The sequence below is a fragment of the Phyllobates terribilis genome, unplaced genomic scaffold (genome assembly GCF_046119375.1).
Source record: "Phyllobates terribilis strain yellow unplaced genomic scaffold, ASM4611937v1 Scaffold_2__4_contigs__length_985480577, whole genome shotgun sequence".
Taxonomy (NCBI): domain Eukaryota; kingdom Metazoa; phylum Chordata; class Amphibia; order Anura; family Dendrobatidae; genus Phyllobates; species Phyllobates terribilis.
Window position 1 is genome coordinate 21,406,537 of NW_027362762.1, and position 12,937 is coordinate 21,419,473.

General features: G+C 52.6%; 1 protein-coding gene across 5 annotated transcripts in view; it reads left to right on the forward strand.

Moving 5' to 3' along the window:
- ARAP1 (ArfGAP with RhoGAP domain, ankyrin repeat and PH domain 1) overlaps window positions 1-12,937 on the forward strand; it is a 534,432-nt gene that overhangs the window by 88,805 nt on the left and 432,690 nt on the right. The window lies entirely within an intron of this gene.

Below are 12,937 nucleotides of genomic sequence, written 5' to 3' on the forward strand. Positions count from 1 at the left end.
CTTCATACTCACCTGTCTGGCGGACCCCGGTGACCTCCTCGACGATGCTTCCTCTTCGGCGGCTCACGGTGCACTGCAGGGTGCGGGTTCGTGCCCCACAGTGTACTTCCAGGACCTGCGGTGACGTCACTGATCGTCTGATGGTCACGGATCAGTGCCGGTAGCAATCAGCTGATGGTCACGTGACCGTCAGCTGATTGCTGAAGCCGGTAATCAGCTGATCAGTGTCATGACCGATCAGCTGATGCTTACCGTGGGAACATTCACAAGAATGTTCCCACGGTCTCTAGTCACCGAGGCTCATCAGCTGATCTTCAGCTGATGAACCCCAGTGACCCACTGCAGCACTGTATACTGACAGGGGTTGTTTTTACAAACAACAAGGCTAAACAAACAGCTATGGGCTGATATTAATAGCCAGGGAACATTTTTGGCTAATGGTCCCTTCCGCGGCTACTAATATCAGCCCCCAGTGGTCGGCTTTCCCTCTGCTGGTTATAAAAATGACGCGGGAGCCCACGGCATTTTTATTTTTTAAATTTTAGGCATTGTGCCCTTAATTCAGAAGTAGCAGCGCTTTGGATGCAAATTTTTGCTGAGTCCAAAATGTTGCATTCTTTGAACACAGGTAAATCTATATGTGTTCACTGAACCATGCGGATTTACCACATTCAATACTTTCTAGTGGTCAAATTTCTGTTGTGGAGACTAGCGACTCCACAAGAGAATTTGACATGCTGCGGTCCTGAAAGTCGCGCCGCATGTCAGTGTCCACGGGTGATTCGCAGCCTTTGATGCACGCGTAGTGGACATGGGATTTCTAGAGATCCCATCCACTGTGCTGTAACATCTGGACGCTGCGGATTTGATGCTGTATATACACGCAGCGTCAAACCTGCAGCGGCTCCTGATAGTGGCCTCGTACCCAAACTCACCCGCTGCATGTCAATTTCTGTAGCAGACACGCTAGTCTCCGCTGCAGATTTTGACCGATTGAAGTGTCATTATATGCAGTGGATTCACATGTAACGACAACAAAAGTGCCGCATTAGAACACCATGTTTTGGACGCAACATAAATACGTTGTGTCCAAAGCGCTGCTGAGTGCTGATTGGGGAGATGTAGCAGCTAACGAACCAGCTGTGAGATGTTATTTAATGGCCAGGGAAATGTTTGCCTAGTGGCACCTTCCCAGGCTAAAAAAAACCAGCTCACAGCAGACGCATAAATTACTTGAATAGAAATGCTAATGAAGATTGGGTGAATGGGACTAGCTGACACCCAGTTCTTTTGGTTTGGTGATGTCAATGTGTCAATCAGACCTTTTCATGACCAAACAAAGTAAAGAAACACAGACACAGTGTAAACACTTTATTTTAAATACTACAGACACATTCTTTAATCATTTAAGTGAACCAATATACTCACCCCAGTTCTTATGGTATTCCAAGGGCTTAATGTCCTACCAACTTTATTTAGCTCCAAAAATCATTCATTGATGCTCAAAAATGCTTCAAAAAACGCATGCAAAAAAGCATTTAAAAAAGGAACAAAAATGCATGTAAATCGGCATGCGTTTTTTTCTGCCAGGGAGAGGCAAAAATGCTCAGGAAATTTCTGCTTCAATTCCTGAACGTGTGCACATACCCTTAGGATCCTCAGCTGCAAGTGAAGTACCTGGGTCAGAGTTTAGGGACATTACTCCCTGCCCCCTGTCCCCACGGCGCTGCTCCTGCCGCCTGATGGTGGATGGCGCAGCTTGCTCCTCACCGGATCCCTGCCTCCCCCGCCTCTGCTGGTCCCTTCACCGGCAAGATTAGTCCCGGCTTTCGCCTGTCCCGCACTCGCCGCTTTCAGGACCGCATTGGCGAAGGAACGCGGACAGCGACTGAACGGGTGACAGAGGTCACCACACAAGTTACACCTAATCCTGCCATAGGCAGCAGCGAGATGACGAAGGTCCCCACACAGTGCGCATTTCTGGGTGGTACACTGCGCACTGAAGTGTGTGGGGCTACCTCCATTCGGGGCGACTCCGAGCCAGCTCATGGCGAGACCAGAAAAGCTCAAGGCCCTCCGGTCTCACGAAGCTGACATCGAAGTAGGAGGTCCCGTAGGGATGGATCCCAGCAGGAGCTCAACCACCTTCGCCCTATCAGGACAGGCATCCTTGCTTACCCACTGGAGACGGGCCACGTTCCTACGGTTACTCCTCTGCCCCGTTGTCGGCAGAGACCAGACGGTCTCTGCCCCTCTATCTCGGAAGGCTGAAAGACCATGTCTCTCTATCCGGAAAGACAGATCAACCTCCCTCCCCTCTACAGTGATGGAGCTCTCCCCTCTCCTCAGAGCGTCTAGGACAGGGGTCCTCAAACTTTTTAAACAGGGGGCCAGTTCACGGTCCCTCAGACCATTGGAGGGCCGGAATATAGTTTTTAAAAAAAACTATGAACAAATTCCTATGCACACTGCACATATCTTATTTTGTAGTAAAAAAAACAATACAGGAACAAATACAATATTTAAAATGAAGAACAAGTATAGTTAAATCAACCGGTATTTCAATAGGTAGGTAACTGTACCCAATAGGCAGCATAGCTCCTCAATGGGCAGGTAAATATCCCCATAGGCAGGCTGTTTCCCCCTTATAATGCCATATGCAGGCTGTCCCCCCCCATATAATGCCCCATGCAGCATGTCACCCCCTCATATAATGCCACATGCAGCATGTCACCCACCCATATAATGCCCCATGCAGCATGTCACCCCCTCATATAATGCCATATGCAGGCTGTCCCCCCCCATATAATGCCCCATGCAGCATGTCATCCCCCCATATAATGCCCCATGCAGCATGTCATCCCCCCATATAATGCCCCATGCAGCATGTCATCCCCCCATATAATGCCCCATGCAGCATGTCACCCCCATATAATGCCCTATGCAGCATGTCACCCCCCCATATAATGCAGCATGTCACCCCCCCATATAATGCCCCATGCAGCATGTCACCCCCCCATATAATGCCCCATGCAGCATGTCACCCCCCCATATAATGCCCCATGCAGCATGTCACTCCCCCATATCATGCCCCATGCAGCATGTCACCCCCCCATATAATGCCCCATGCAGCATGTCACCCCCCCATATAATGCCCCATGCAGGATGTCACCCCCCCCCATATAATGCCCCATGCAGCATGTCACCCCCCCATATAATGCCCCATGCAGCATGTCACCCCCCCATATAATGACCTATGCCTCCATACATAAAAAAAAAAAAAATCCAATACTCCCCTCACTTCTCACTTGCTGCCGCTGCTCTACTCGGGTCTGGACTCCAGCGTCGCAGCGGTGTTGTCCCGCTCTGCGCTGCCTGTGGCGGCACTCGGGAGGGCGCGGTGTAAAGACGTCACTGCGCCCTCTGACCGGAGATGTCACACGAAGCGCAGAGCAGGAAGACAGCGGATCTGCGGAGGCACGGGGAGAGGTAAGTATCCGGCTGCCGGGGCCCTGAGCAAGCGGGGGAGAAGGGCGGGCGCTGACACCACTCTCCTCTCCTCCGTCCATAGCCCGGCGGGCCGGATAAAAGTCCTCCTCGGGCCGCATGTGGCCCGTGGGTTGTAGTTTGAGGACCCCTGGTCTAGGAGCTGCTCTTGCAAGTCACCATCCCCAGGGCCACCAGACGAGGGCGCACTACTACCCCCAGCATGAGTTAGCTCATCAAGAGAATACCAAGACGGTGCAAAGCAGTCATCAAAACAAAAGGTGGCTACTGTGAAGACCCTAGAATATAAGACATATTTTCAGAAAATACAGAAGAATCTTTAAATGAGAAGGTGTGTCCAAACTTTTGGTGTGTACTGTATATATACTTTTTTTTTTTTTTTTTATAAACAATAAATAAATATTATAAAATCATATTAAACCCCCGGCCCAGCTTCATTCATACTATATACAATCCCACACAACGCTCACACCGTCCTATATACACATAAAACACCGTCCTATATACAAGATTATATACAATAAAACACTAAACCTAATATAACGTATATACAACCGGGAACTAACACTAACCTACTGGTCCGACTGCCTGACCTTACAGTCACCCCCTTACCGCACCTCATTCACACCACAGAAAACCAAAAATAACAATATATACAATAGTGACATGGACAATTTTAAACCTTTTTTTTTTTTTTTATATATATATATATTTTTATTTTATTTTATTTTTTGTAATTTTTTAATATATATACATAAAACACAGACCTACACTAACTATCCCGCCACCCCTGATCCAGCTCTGGCCACAAAGTTCAGGATTACTCCGAGCTAGGATCAGGCCCCAAAGTTTTTCCCCAGGCGGGGCCTGGACCAGGCCAGATCAGTCCTCTTATCACCGCCGATGAAAACCCCCCCAAATCCCCCACCCAACCTAACTAAAACCCCCTATTATACATTATATACAATATATACAGAACACAACCTACACACCATCCAAGGCTCAAGTTCGATGCCGGCAAACCTTCTATTCAGGAGACAGAAATACAAAACAAAAATCTAGGGTGAAAAGACATCAGCCCCCCACCAGGATATAGGAGTACTACCGGACTAAGGCACCCTGAAGGAAAAGCCCCTCCAGAGACGGGCCGCCCTCCGGGCACCCAGTCCTTCATACTCCAGAGAACGTACCTTCACCAGGTCACCTAGGATGTTCCTACAGACTTCATCTACATGGAGGATTTTACTCTGCGTCGAAACTAAAACTCGTGCGTTCCACGTGAAATACCTCACCACTGCGCTGACTATGAATAAAGTGTCTCGGTCCCTTCTCCCAAGGTCTCCGAACGCTCCATAGGCCCACCCGGCGTAGGACAGAGTAGCCAGCCGCGGCCAACCAATGGAAGCCCCCACCCTGTTGTACACCTCTGTATTAAAGGGACAATGAAGCAGGAAGTGCTCCATGCTTTCCAGCACGTTAGCACAAGCCTCACGGGGGCAATTCCTGTCCTCGGAGCTCCTGTACTTCAAATTGTCCCTCACATACAACTTACCATGGAAGCAGCGCCAAGTCAAGTCCCAGTACTTCTTGGGGATCCTGCTAGAATTTAACAAACTCAACCCAACCACCAGATCCCGACTTGGGCAGTCTTTGAGGACCAATGGACTCTGAAAATGAGAAAGCAAGACCCTCATATCGAGGAGTTTCCTCAGGAGGGACCTCACCTCCCACATTCCCAGACCCCACCGGCGGATCATTTTCAGAACCGGGGTAACGTAAGCCGGGAGATGCCCATGTGGTGCACGAAGATCCTTCAATCTTCCCCCTGTCTCCTATTCCTGGAAGAAAAGATGAAACCATCCCTTGCAGGAGAATACCCACGGAGGAGCTCTCTCTTTCCAGAGGTTTGCCACGTTCATTTTCAAGAAGGTGTTCACTAGGAACACCACGGGGTTCACCATATTCAAACCCCTTAGTCTCCCCGTGCGGTAAGTGACCTCCCGCTTGACTAGGTTCAGTCTGTTCCCCCATAACATCTGGAAGAACAGACTGTAGACCCGTGTCCAGAGAGGCTCTGGCAAGACACAGACGCTGCCCAGGTAGATTAGCAAGGGGAGCAGGAAAGCTTTGCACAGGCCAACCCTTTCCCTCAGGGTCGAAGACCAACCCTTCCAATGGTCCACTCTTTGGGCGACATCTTTAATTCTGCCTTCCCAGTTTTTCGTGGGGTAATGACCCTGGCCGAATTCAGTGCCCAGGACTTTGGGATGTTCTTGGGGTTCAAGGAGGGTGTCCGGAAGATCAAACCCGGGATCTCCGCCTCTCAGCCAGAGACTCTCACACTTATCCTGGTTGACCTTGGATCCAAATGCCTCAGAGTAGCGCTCCACTTCTGACATCACCACCACTGCCTCCTCTTGCGAAGAAACAAAGACTGCGAAATCGTCCGCGTAGGCCACTACCCTCAGGATAGCCTCCGGCGCCGCCCCGCCCATCCGCACCCCCGCCAACGGTCCACAATCGATCCTTCTGAGGAAGGGTTCAATTGCAAACAAGTAAAGCAAAGGGCTAAAAGGACAGCCCTGACGGACACCGGATCCTACCCCGAAAGGTCGTCCAATCCACCCATTCACCAGAGGGAAAGTCTCAGCCCCTGCATATAAGGTCTTAAGCCAGTCCACAAACCCTCCAGGCAGACCATACCTCAAGAGAGTGGACCAGAGGTACTCGTGGTTAACCCGATCAAAGGATTTTGCCTGATCCAGGGTCAGCAAGAACCTCTTCCAAAGGCCCGCCATGCCTTGCTCCACAGCCTCTCGGACACCTAGAACAGCACTAAAAGTGCTAAGGCCAGGAACGCAACGGTGCTGAACCACCGAAAGGAGCCGGGGTGCAAACTTCACCAGCCTGTTGAAAAGTATCTTGGCCAAAATCTTCCTGTCCACATTGAGAAGTGCTATGGGACGCCAGTTCTCAATGCGTGACGGATCCTTACCCTTTGACAAAATGATCAAAGCTGACCTCCTTAATGATCTCAGCAGAGTGCCTGAGGAGAGACACTCATTAAACACCTAAGTCAAGAGGGGGACCAAAGAGTCCCTAAAGATCCTAAAGAACTCGGATGTTAAGCCATCCGGACCTGGCGACATTTTGGGCCTAAGCCCATCGATCGCCAGTCTCACTTCCTCTTCTTTGATCGCTTCTACCAAACCACCCAGCGAGAGGTCAGCCCCTGGCTCAGGAACCGCTTCAGCCAGGAAAGCCGACATCCTGTCACGATCCAGCTCCCTCCTTCCCAAGAGGTGCGAGTAGTAGGAACTGACGACCTCCAAGATCCCTGATCTGGACCTTCTCTGGGGACCCCGTACTGTCCATCAGCCCCGTCACTATCTTACTTTTCAGTACTATCTTACTATACATTTTCTGTAAGGGTCAGGCGAGCAGTACTTCCCGTAATCCCTCTCGAAAACCAAAGATGCGTGCCTATCGTACTGACACCTCTTCAGCAAGGACTTCACTCTGGAGATCTCCTCGCGGCTACCTCCAGTCGAGACAAGATGCTCGAGTTTCCTCCTCAGGCTCTGATACAGGCGATCCCTGTTCAGGCTTCTGAGGTTCGAGAGCTGCCGGAAGAATCTCGCCACCCGATGTTTGAACATCTCCCACTACTCTGACTTATTGTTACTTAGGCCCAGCAATGGTACCTGGCTCTGAAGGAATTCCTCAAAATACCGTCTTACAGCTTCTTCCTCAAGGAGTGACGAATTCAGCTTCCAATAACCTCTTCCCATCCGAGGAGTCTCTGTAACATTCAGAGAAAACATAATCAAACAGTGATCGGAGAACTCCACCTCCACAACCGACAACGGTGAAAGCCAGCTGGTCTCCGAAGCCTCCTCTATCACAGGATCCCGTGACATTGTTGAAGTCCCCTCCAAAGACCACCTGCCGACTCGAAAATATAGATGGTTTGATCTTCAGGAAGAGACATTTGCGGTCCCACTTGGACTGGGGACCATAGATGTTAATGAGCCGAAGCTCTTGTCCGCCCATGGAGACATCTAGGATCCCCATTTCTAATTTGATCACTCGTCTGCATTCAACCGCTGCGGTCTTAAAAAGGACCGCCACCCCGCTATACGGCTCGGCCGCAAGAGACCTGTAGGAGGGCCCATGCCTCCACTCCCGCCTTGCTTTATGCAAGGTTGATATATCGGTCAACCTGGTCTCTTCCAAAAACAAAATGTCGGCGTCAAGTTGGCCGAGAAAATGAAAGGCCGTGTACCTTGCCGCATCTGACTTTATGCTGCAAACATAATAGTTGCCAGCGTCAACGGGGTGGGTGCCGCCATCATGATTGATTGAATTAGATAGCCTTTTTTTTCTCACCACTGACAGTCCCAACCTCTTCCTCCGATAATGACGGGTTTTTAGTGCGCTTAAGACAAACACACTCGTCCATTCTCTCCTTACATACATTTTTGCCCTGGTCTGGTGGTCCTGGGTTAGTCCCCCCCCAGAGGTCTTAGTATTTGCCCCCCAAGAGGAAAACCCAGCCATCTCCTTAGCCCCAACCATCTTGTCCGCAACCTCCGGCCCTGGATCCCCATCCTCCCCCTCCAGAGGGAGGTCCTGGAGGGCCCAGAACCGGTTGGAGAGATCCACCAGAGGAGGGGCGGCTGAACCCCCCAATGGCGCCTGGATCATGGCAAGAGAGTCAGGGGGGTCGCGCTCCAAAGAGGCAGCTCGAGATCTGGTCCCCCTCCTACCTCTGGCCGTTTTCCTGTTACCCTTTTTCTTTTTCTGTGACCACTCCCCCTCTCCCTCATCAAGACTGTCACCAGAAGAGGGTTCCAGGGAAGACGTGGCGTCCTCTTGCTCTTCCCTTTCAAGTCTCTTGACCTCCTCGCTCAATTCGCTGTCTTTAGGATCCTCAGCTGCAAGTGAAGTACCTGGGTCAGAGTTTAGGGACATTACTCCCTGCCCCCTGTCCCCACGGCGCTGCTCCTGCCGCCTGATGTTGGATGGCGGCAACTTGCTCCTCACCGGATCCCTGCCTCCCCCGCCTCTGCTGGTCCCTTCACCGGCAAGATTAGTCCCGGCTTTCGCCTGTCCTGCACTCGCCGCTTTCAGGACCGCATTGGCGAAGGAACGCGGACAGCGACTGAACGGGTGACCGAGGTCACCACACAAGTTACACCTAATCCTGCGACAGGCAGCAGCAAGATGACCGAGGTCCCCACACAGTGCGCATTTCTGGGTGGTACACTGCGCACTGAAGTGTGTGGGGCTACCGCACCTGTGACAGACCTTAGGCTGCCCCCGGTAGAAAATCAAGATCCTATCCCTCCCCAAAAAGGTTGAGGAGGGGATATGGGTAACAGTGTTTCCCGAAACTTTCAATTTCACCATGAAGGTCCAGGCCCCTGACCAGATACCATGGTCATCCAGATTCTTTTCGGGAATATTGGTGACCTCTCCGTATCGACTCACCCAGGTGGTAATGTCCATACAGGAAAGTGACTCGTTACTAGTCAAAACGGTCACTTTCCTGACTGAATCTTGGCGGGTTATTGCCAGGGGAAAGAGACCATGCCATTCGGGGCGACTCCGAGCCAGCTCATGGCGAGACCAGAAAAGCTCAAGGCCCTCCGGTCTCACGAAGCTGACATCGAAGTAGGAGGTCCCGTAGGGATGGATCAAGGCAAAGATGTCATATGCCGCAAAGCCCATCCCCAGCAGGAGCTCAACCACCTTCGACCTATCAGGACAGGCATCCTTGCTTACCCACTGGAGACGGACCACGTTCCTACGGTTACTCCTCTGCCCCGTTGTCGGCAGAGACCAGACAGTCTCTGCCCCTCTATCTCGGAAGGCTGAAAGACCATGTCTCTCTATCCAGAAAGACAGATCAACCTCCCTCCCCTCTACAGTGATGGAGCTCTCCCCTCTCCTCAGGGCGTCCAGGAGCTGCTGTTGCAAGTCACCATCCCCAGGGCCACCAGAAAAGGGCGCACTACTACCCCCAGCACTGACAGCTCCTGAATAGCTTTGGGCTGAAGCCCCAGCCAATGGTGGGGGGGCAGCGGGACCATCGCCTACTTCCCCCCCACCGACACCAATGCTGCTCCCACCATTCACTCCACTACTACTGCCACCATTCGCAGGACCACCACTCCCATTATTCACTCTACTACTTCTCCCACCATTTGCTACACCATTACTCCCACCATTCATTCCACCACTACCCCCACCATTTGCTACACCAGTACTCCCACCATTCATACCACCACTACCCCCACCATTTGCTGCATCATCATTCACTGCACCACTACCCCCACCATTTGCTGCATCATCATTCACTGCACCACTACTTCCACCATTCCTACTACTCTCACCATCTGCTCCACCATTACTCCCACCCTCTGCTCCACCATTACTCCCATCATTCACTGCACCATTACTCCCATCATTCACTGCACCACTACTTCCATTCCCTTTACTTGTCACCCCATTACCTCGGCTGTTCTCTGCACCTTCCACAGTCACCTCCATTCCTTCCTCCCTTGTGTCTGGTGTCTCTGCACTCACACCTGCTGGGCCGGGGGAGGGGAGCACTCCCAGAGACTCCTTTCCCTGCAGCACCACACCCGTTTTCTTTTGGTTGCTGCTGGCTTTCTGCAGGTCGTCTCCTAGAGCGCCCCGCCCCCCTACTGCAGCAATTTGTTCCTTGTGCTGGGCAGACTGTTTGTTGGGCACCGCTGCCCGCCCTGCACCCACAGATTTTGGGGCCTTACTGTCCTTTTTGGGCGCTGGGGCACACTGCCCCCCTGTCGCAGCAGTGTGCCCAGTGTTCCTCGCGGATGTTTTTTTCACATCCCTCCCTGCCCCCCCCAGCCCCGGTGATAACCGGCTTAGCCGCAGAGGGCAGGGTGGGAAACTCCACAGAACTTCCTATGTCCGGCGCTGTGAGTACCTCCACAGCCTCGCCCCCTGCACTGTTCCCCGCACAGATGGCAGCATCGCCGGACGTCCTTCTCCTCTCCCCACCTTGCCTCTGGCTCGAGCCCACTGCAGAGCCCGTGCCTTTAGGTTTGGTGGGGTTTACACAGGAGGTGGCAGGCGCAACATCAGACATTGGTACATACTTGTAACTCACCACCTCCTGTGCGGCTCCTCCGGTCTTCTTCCTCCTCTTTTTTTTCTCCTCCACTGGATCATCCTCCCCGAAGGAAAACCGTGTCAGGTCCACTGGAGACTCCAGCAGTCGGATCTCCCTCAGCAGTCCTCCTTCCTCTTCCTCCACCGACACTCCAGCCTCTGCTCTGGGAGTCCTCTGCCCTGCAGGGAGACCACTTGGTCTCCGGCTCTGCCCCTCACTGGCTCCAGCACCTGGGACTCCAGTCACCTCTTCATCCTCCTTCTCCTCTTCACTAAGGACGCCGGCTGGCGGTTCTCCTGAGGTGTTTAACCCCTTCATTTCGGAGAACCGCCGCTGGTTCTTAAACCTCTCCAGGAAGGGACCTGCGCTTTTCTCAATCCCCTCCCGGAGGAGCACTAACCTGACCACCTCGTCTCTGAGGGCTTTAAACCTCTGGGAGGTCGCGGGTCTCTCCTTGTTGGACGCCCGGGTGTTCAGGATCCGGGCCTCCCGCAGCTCCTCTTTCAGCTGGGTTAGTGCTTTGCCGGCGTCCTCGTACTCTCGCAACGTGGCGACCACTCGGGAGGAGAAGGAACTTGTGGACTCGCTGGAGCTCATCTCCCCCCAGGATCTTGCTGGGCTCTTGTTCCTGGGGCCTGGGGTGCCCCGGTCTCCCTCTCTGGGCGAGCGATGAATCGTCTCGGGGTTGGAGTAGTTGGATATGTTTTTCTTCACCCTACCCGATCTCCTCACTCCCTCCTGGGCCGGTTGTTGTGGCTCCTTGTCCCCCGCCGGCATAGACCGGGGGATAGGAGGCTGGGAAGCCATGCCGGCCTCCCAGTAAGCCTGCCTCTCCCTGGGGAGAAGAGAGGCAGACTACGACCCTCCTCCTGGAAGTCCTGGAGCTCAGGAGGCAGGTGCTACTCTCAGCAGGGAGAAACTGATTGTGGGCACCTGTCCTACAGTCACCTCCCCCAGTAATGGCTGATAACAGGGAGTAATAGATTGTAGTCTCCTGTCCTACAGTCTCCTCCCCCAGTAATGGCTGATAACAGGGAGTAATAGATTGTAGTCTCCTGTCCTACCGTCTCCCCCCCCAGTAATGGCTGATACCAGGGAGCAGTAGGCTGTACTCTCCAGCACCTATATGGCGGTGTGCTGTGTTCCTGTGCGCAGTGCTGTCAGTGTCATTATTGCTTTGTTGTAATTTCCGCACATTGCACAATCCCTGCACTTACAGCTGTGCACATTGGTGTCGAGTCAATGGGTTTTCCAGTGTACTAAGTTCATTGCTTGTTAATACTCACAGTTGGGGCTTTGTTACAATGGCGTAGACATTCTTCATAGACATTCTGCAGCTCCATAGAGGCCCCCAGCGCTGCACTGTGCCTGTAAGATTCTGCCTGTAACAAAGTCTCCAGCAGGTCAATGATCTCTATCATCATAACCTGCTTCTGCCCACAATCTGCTCACACAATATATTGAAGCAGAGGGCAGGAGGCACAGTAATTATATGTGGTCACCAGCATGGGGAGATAACTGATCTGCTCTCAATAACAGCTTCAGCATTATCCGTAAGCTCCCTCTAGTGGTGACTGTACAATTCTCAACTCATATCGCCGCTCCTTATAATAAGACTAGATGGTGGCCCGATTCTAACGCATCAGGTATTCTAGAATATGTATGCGGCCGACCGGGCGCAATCAGCAGAACGTTGTTTAAATTTGGCGCCAAAATCGCTGATTGGTTGCGGCCGGCAACCGCGACTAATCAGCAAAACGGTGTTTAAATTTGGCGGCAATATCGGTGATTGGTCACGGGTGGCGGCTGCGACCAAGCAGCGAACTGTGTTAGTGAGGACCGGAGAGCTTGTTTAAATTTGGCGATAAAATCGACCAATCAGCAGAGCGTTGTTTAAATTTGCCGCCCATCTCGCTCATTGGTCGCGGTGGCCGGCCGCGATTAATCAGTGTCGTATTAGTGTGGGCCCGGGAGCGGCGCTGCTTGTGCGGCTCCTTCTGCTGCGAGAAGCCGGGAGATGAGCGGCTGCTCGCAGCAGAAGCATCCCGACCGGCGGCGCCGCTCCCCGGTCCTCCGTTCACACTTGCTGTCGGGAGATAAGCGGGCCAAGCCGCTGATCTTCCGACGTTAGCCGCATGGAGGTAAGCGGCGCCGGTTGGGGTAGTTGTGCTGCTTGCGCGGCTCATCTCCCCGCTGCATCGCCGCTGACCTCCGTCCGGCAGATGAGCCGCTAACGGCCACCATCTTTTTTCAGAAATCCCGCGGCGC